Source organism: Quercus lobata, chromosome 9 (genome assembly GCF_001633185.2).
Source record: "Quercus lobata isolate SW786 chromosome 9, ValleyOak3.0 Primary Assembly, whole genome shotgun sequence".
Classification (NCBI taxonomy): Eukaryota; Viridiplantae; Streptophyta; class Magnoliopsida; order Fagales; family Fagaceae; genus Quercus; species Quercus lobata.
Window position 1 is genome coordinate 25539768 of NC_044912.1, and position 7118 is coordinate 25546885.

The 7118-nt window shown below is 32.5% G+C and overlaps 1 pseudogene; it reads right to left on the minus strand.

Annotated features, from left to right (window-relative positions):
• Positions 1 to 3214: 3214 nt before the first annotated feature.
• On the minus strand, positions 3215 to 6681 carry LOC115959023 (annotated as a pseudogene).
• Between the last annotated feature and the right edge of the window lie 437 nt (positions 6682 to 7118).

Sequence of the window (7118 nt, forward strand, 5' to 3'; positions counted from 1 at the left end):
ATTGCGTTACTATTGAATTTAAAATTAATGAGGAAGAACCATTCCACTCATCGTGGGAGAGACATAAGTGTGACGAAATATGATGCAGGAATGGAAAATCTTCTATTTTAATCTTTGTCTACAACCATGGTATTTCTTTCATAGCAACATCTCACTTGTCAAACATTGCACATGTCACTACCAAAACGCAAGACTTGGCAAGTAGTATCTAAGACTGGGAAAACTCATACTCATAGTCATACTTAGGAAGTAGAAAAAGGGGTACTACCGAGTCCAGTGGCTCCACTTGATGACCAAGGGGGGCCTGGGCCCTCCCAAAAGTTTTGAAAAAAATAATTTTTTTTTGAAAATATCCTAAAATTTTTGTACATGTCACTACAACCATGGTATTTCTTTCATAGCAACATCTCACTTTCAAACATTGCACATGTCACTACCAAAACGCAAGACTTGGCAAGTAGTATCAAGACTGGGAAAACTCATAGTCAAGTCATACTTAGGAAGTAGAAAAAGGGGTACTACCGAGTCCAGTGGCTCCACTTGATGACCAAGGGGGGCCTGGGCCCCCCCCCAAAATTTTTGAAAAAAAAAAATATTTTTTTTTGAAAATATCCTAAAATTTTTGTAAATTTTTAAATAACCTTATTATTTTGACACCTCATACCTAATAATATACATATATATTTAAGAAAGTCTAAAAATAAACTTAATTTTCATTTAAATAAAATACAATCCATAAATACATATGTCAACAAATTACAATAATTAAACATTAATCATCTTTAAAATGAACACATAAGTATTTTAACAATTATCTCAACAAATAAAAGGGAAAAAATTGAGTTATGAAGTATTGTGTATTACTATTTTACATTTCACACACATACACACACTACACAAAACACACAAATTTATAAATGGCCCCCCCCAAAAATAAATTCCTAACTCCGCCATTGACCGAGTCATCCACAAAAAACACAGCAATGCAGGGCCACAACCAAAACGTTCACTCCTAAGTGTTACATCTATCAATACTTATAATATCAGAATATTGTTTGAATGTGTTTTGGTTTCCACACTTGAATCTTGGGAAAATGATTTCATTAAATAGACAAAACAGTTACACTTGATAAGGTATTTAGACAGACTACAATGAGTTCAAAATATGAGTTATAGATGATGTGAGAATTTGTGAAAGGAAACTCTGATTATATATATATTTTGAGAATATTAAGTATTTTTTAAAACACACTGGGAGAGGGGAGAAGATTTTTTAAAGAAATTTACAGTAATGTATATCTAAAAGAGCCTAAAACTCTTATTATATTAATTAGTAAATGATTGTACAAGAGTTTGTATTAATTAGGAAATGATTGTACAAGAGCTATTTTATACTAGTGTTGATACAAAAGCTGAAGCAAAAACTAACTCCTAACTCCACATTATACGGATCTAAGCGGCATAACCAACCAAATCATTACACATGTACATGTATAAATAACTACTAAACTACAGAAATGAACTGATCCTAAACTACAAGTCGCACAAGCTGTTCTGGACTGAAGGACCGTCGTATTTCAGTACTTGTTCATCTTAGCTTGCAACATTAGACTTGCCCTTCTGATAGATGAGGTGTGAGAAGTTCCTATTATTTTGCTAACTTTGAAGTTTGAATTGATCTAAATCTTCTTTGGTGTTGTATTTCATTCGGTTAGCTTGGGCTTATTTGATAGCTATGCTTCAATTACCCCCCTCCATTCTGGCACAAGCTCAACAGGCTAGGGGTAGACAGATGTTGAAGTTGGACTATGTGGAGTTTAGTTTTTATTTGATGTAGTTTGTGATCTAACCCAACATGGAAGCATTAGGGTTTTAAATGAGATTTTTTGTGAGGCTTTGTCCATAGAGCCAAAGGTTTGCTGTATTTATGTACTATATTACTGCTTCTATATTTCCTCTATGAAATAGTGAAAATGTTGCAACTCTGTGAATGTATGCACATTGTCAAATTACGTAATTGTGATTGTTTCTTTGCATAATTTTCTCTATTTTTTCATCTCACAGGTTTCTAGGAATTAGGTGAAATTCCAAACCGTTAAGTTTAAAAATCAGCCAATGAAAAAGTGATGAAACAAACTGAAAATCAATTAGGCATCCAAGGCCATAGTTGCAACTTTGTCCCGAACAAAGTGAAAATCAATTTAAACATGCTTCATGCGAGCATGAAAATAAGATTAGCAGTGAGGTACATGCACCAATATTGTCGGACTATAACTAGGGTGGACGAGGTTGGGGGATGCCAGGATCACGTTAAAGAGATTGAATAGATAATAATTCAGTAGCAGTGTTGACAATAGCTTTATACTTCACTCTGGTGATTGAACGAGCAACTGTAGGTTGATTTTGGAAGCTCTAAGAGAATAAATTCTTACTGAGATAAACACAAAAGACACCGGTAGAGCATTTATTGCCAAGACACCCTATGTAATAGGCATCAAAGAATGTATTAAGCAGAGGAGGTAATGACCGTGTAACTAACAGTGTTTGGGAAAAGGCAAAAAACTTTTTGCCATTTGCCTTTTGTCTAATCCATTTTTTCCGAATAATCTAACTTTTTGCTTTATTTAGAAATAAGCTAGTTTTTAGCTTATTTTCTCTCTCTCTTTTTATTTATTTATTTATTTTTAAGTTAGAAGTTTTTAGCTTTTTATCATACATTTGACATAAAAGTTACCAAAAAATTATATCTTTTGATTAGCTTAATATTATGCAATTAAGCTACTGAAAATGCACTAATATAAATTTTTTTTTTGAACTTTACCAAGACCAAACTTTGAGATTTGATACTAATTTGTTGTGATTTAGGGCTAGCAAAAACACTTTTGCACAAATAAGAAAATAAAACAATTAGACAAGAGAACAATATTTAACATGGTTTGTCCAACTCCAAGCCTACATCTCTATATAATTCCAACCAAAGTTCACAATGAATGACATGGTCTACAGGGGTTAGAATTACATTCAATCAAACATGGCAAACTAAATTCACAAACTCTCACATACTCACACAAACAACATTCCCAAAACTCATCGACATAAGTAAAACACTCACAAACACAAACTAACTCACTCATAAATCTCAAAGGTAATATGTAATACAAATGATGAATTAAAACTTCAAATCTGCATCCTTATATATCAATAATTCATCATGTCAATCTCTATGTAGTGGAATGGGCTGAATAAATAATGATAATAAACAATCTTTAGTTTCGTGATTTCCAACACCATGTCCATCTCCATACTGGTACATGCAATGGGCCACCCTTACAATGTTGAATATAATTTCAATAAATGTGTTAGAGAAGGGAGAACTCTCAGCTCGTTCTTCATTTATCTTCTTCCATATTGCACTAATCAAACACCTAATGTATTCACAGGCATCTTCTTCACTAGCACCAGTTTCATTCATGTAACATTGAATTGATTTAGGGACATCACCTCTTTCTAACTCAAACTGATTCAAAAAAGAAAAAAAGAAAAAAAAGAAAAGATCGTAAGGGTTTAAATTAATAACTGTTTGAAATTTTGGTTAATGATACTCTTAGGATAGTGTGTTCTACATACCTTAGATGTTCCAAGATCATCTACAAGTCGTATAATCATTGATGATTAACGTATTATGTTGGGGCATTCTTCGAAGAAATCTAAGGCTTCCTTTGTTATTGGATTTGTGGCTGAAAAATAAGTATTCAATAGTATAGTTGGCACTGACACTGATACCCATGCATTATCAAGGTATTCTTGAAGGCTAGGGGTATATCCCGTATAGTACCACTTTGCTTCCAACAAATAAGCTCTACATAAATCTGCCCACTGAAATAATTATGAAGGAACAATGAATTAGAGCTAGTATAACATATCATGTGTTCAAGAAGAAGATATTAAAAGATTAGTATAGATGAATTTATAAGTCAAGGTCATACTGATTTTTTAAAATATTGAATGATGTGGAATCCTTGTTCCTTAAGTGTATCAAAAGCCATTTCATTAACTAAATTTTGTAGAGCAAGGAAACACATCTTCATATAATCTGAGAGCCCATCCATTGCATTGGTATTCCAACTGAAATCACAAAAAGTTCACTTAAGTTATTATGTCAAAGATAGCTTTGAAGCATTTAAGGCCTATTTCTATTAATGCTAACCTCTCAACAGCATCCGTGAAGAGCTCAAGTTCATCCAAAGTGCCATACACATCATAAACATCATCTATTACCGTAATGATTAGATTGGCCTTTGTTGAGATTCTTCGAGAATAACCAAACCGAGGATGAAATGTACACCCCACTGTCCAGAAGAAATTCTCTGTCAGCCTATTTCTCACAAAGCTTAGCTTTTCTCCTAGGCCAATGCTCCTCCACCACCTTTATTTGAAAGAAACAAGAGAATGTCAATTTTCTTTTTATTTCAATGCATTTTCTTATGTTTCGAATCAGGTAAGTTAAACACTAGCTTTAATTTTAATATTTTGGCTATAACTAATTTTATTATTTGTTATTTTTGCCATGAGTTTTGATTTTAATTTTAGTATTTATCAGTTTATGGTTCAATTTCTATATAGTCATCCTTCTAACTTGGAAGTTCCAAGGGCTGTCAATAAATATGTTACCAATCAAGAATTATATATCAAATCCAGCTCAATTTATAGAATGAGAATTAACAAGCTTTTGACCTTGACACTTGTTTGAGATCTTCCTGGTGGGTTGCTTGCACCATGTTGAAATCCAGTTTTGCAAGCTCAAGCAAGATAGGATTCATGTCTTCTCTGCTCCTATATACATCAATGAACCATCTCGCTTCCACTCTTAATATCCTCCAATGTAGTGGAAGCTCCAAGGCATGGCTCACCATGGTAGAAAGATATTGATCATTATTATGGTTGACAAATTCTTGGAGATGTTTTTTTGAGAATTCTCTTGCTTCATCCAAGCTATTCTCACCTTCTATTGAAAGGAATGACCCTTCATACAAGGATAGCATTCCCTTGGTATCATCACAAAGATATCTCTTAAAACTCCCTCCCTCCATGTAACTATTGAAAACTTCTGCACTTAGCAACCCAACAATCATTAAAGGGTGTTCTAAGGGCTCAAGAAGCATGTTATCAAGTATTGAATGTGTAATTATGATGTGTAATACACTTTTGAGTAATGTTATAGTCACAAATTATTTTATAATTTTTTTTTTTACTAATTGTTGATGCGATGGGTGATTATTGATATGTATAAAATGATGTTAGTGGTAAGCTCATTTAAGAATTTGTCACATCAACAATTTGTAAAAATGTTTTAAAATAATTTTTGCTTGTAACAGTATTCACACTTTTTTATCCCATCGAGGTGTATAGTCATCTAAGATTCATTGATGCACAAAACCAAATTCAAGTAAGTTGTATCTATTTTTACTGTTTTTTGTGTTGTAGATGTCATTAGTCAAAATAATAAAAAATATTTATCAAATAAGGAAGTGACAAGAGAATGTTTTGTATAGAATAAAATGACAGAAAATAATATATATTGTCAATCATGACTGATTTATTAAGGATCACCCCAAAAAACTTGGGACTAGCTTGTTATTTTTGTTTAGTTTCTAACAAAAAATTATTAAATTTACCCTAATTTGTGACTTTTGAGGTCTAGCCACATTTGTGCTTAATTACACCCTAAAAGGACTACTCAAGTTGCAATTGAAACTCCTCATAATTAGTTATATATATACAAGTTCCTTCTGTGCACATGTTGTGCACATGCTCGCACAACATGCACTCAAACAATCCAATCCAATCATATTTGCACAATTTAGAGTATCAAAACTTAACAGTCATATTGCTAATAGAAATGAATATGGTCAATATAAAAATGAAACAAAATTTGCAAAACAAAAAATGGAAATTTTGAAACGTAAAATCTCAAAATGAAAACAATTCAAAAAATAAGGGGGCAAAAGTGCATTATAGTTTAAAAACACTGGTTAGTAATAAATATCCAATCTATGAAATCAAAATTTTTCTTAATTATCTTCGGACATCTTATATCCATGTTGCCTAAGCAGTCGAAATTTAAGAGCTGTGATATATAAATTCTCCTCCTTCCATGTATCATCACAATGATCATTGTTGTATTGACCTTCCAAGATTCTCTTCATTTCACTCTCAAAGTGACAAGACAATCCTAGTCTTTGCAAAGTATCTATCAGCTCTAAAGGACCCACCACTTTGTGAAGCATCATCCTCACTTGTTCCTTCAACTTGTTAACTTGCCCTGTGTACTCTTCTCCCTACATCACAATATTATAATTAACATGACCCCATTGATCAGTTTCCAGTAATAATTAAAGTACTAGTAAATCTAACAATGAAAACAATACTATATATTCTGTACGTACCAGGTATTCACTTCTCAGTGACTGAATGTAATCATAATCCCAAATGGTAATTAGCTGATCGCCGAACAATATCATTACTACTTGAAATTTTGTTGGAGACCTTGCACTGGACAGAACTAGGAACAATGTCACTTCTGCTTGTTACAAGTGATTTGAAATGGGTGGGACCTCTAGATGGGAGAGCTGCTCTTGGGAAATTGCAGATAGGGAGTGAAGCAAGTAGGTTGAGAGCCATTGACAAAGGCCTTTGATAAAGCTTATTATGCTTTTTTGGGTACGTAATTTTTTTTTGCTAAATTTTGGGTACGTAATTATTACTTTGAAACATGTACGTTAGATATGTGCCTTTATATAGGCTTGGGAGATTCTCGATCATCCGTATATCTATCCGTTATTATTAACATTTGTAATAAAAGTTTTGTCTTGGTGTGGGTAGTTGGACGTGGGTACCTCTGGTCGGCTCCTCATGTACCGTCGGCAAGGGGAAAAAAAAAAAATTATATATATAAAATATTTTTTTATTAATTCAATTTACTTTTAAAAATGTTTTTATACACCTAAAATCAAACAACAATACAAATTCGTTCATTCCAAAACTAAACAACAATACAAATCACAAATTTATATATATATATATATATATATTTTTTTTTTTCTCTCTCACTCATGAGT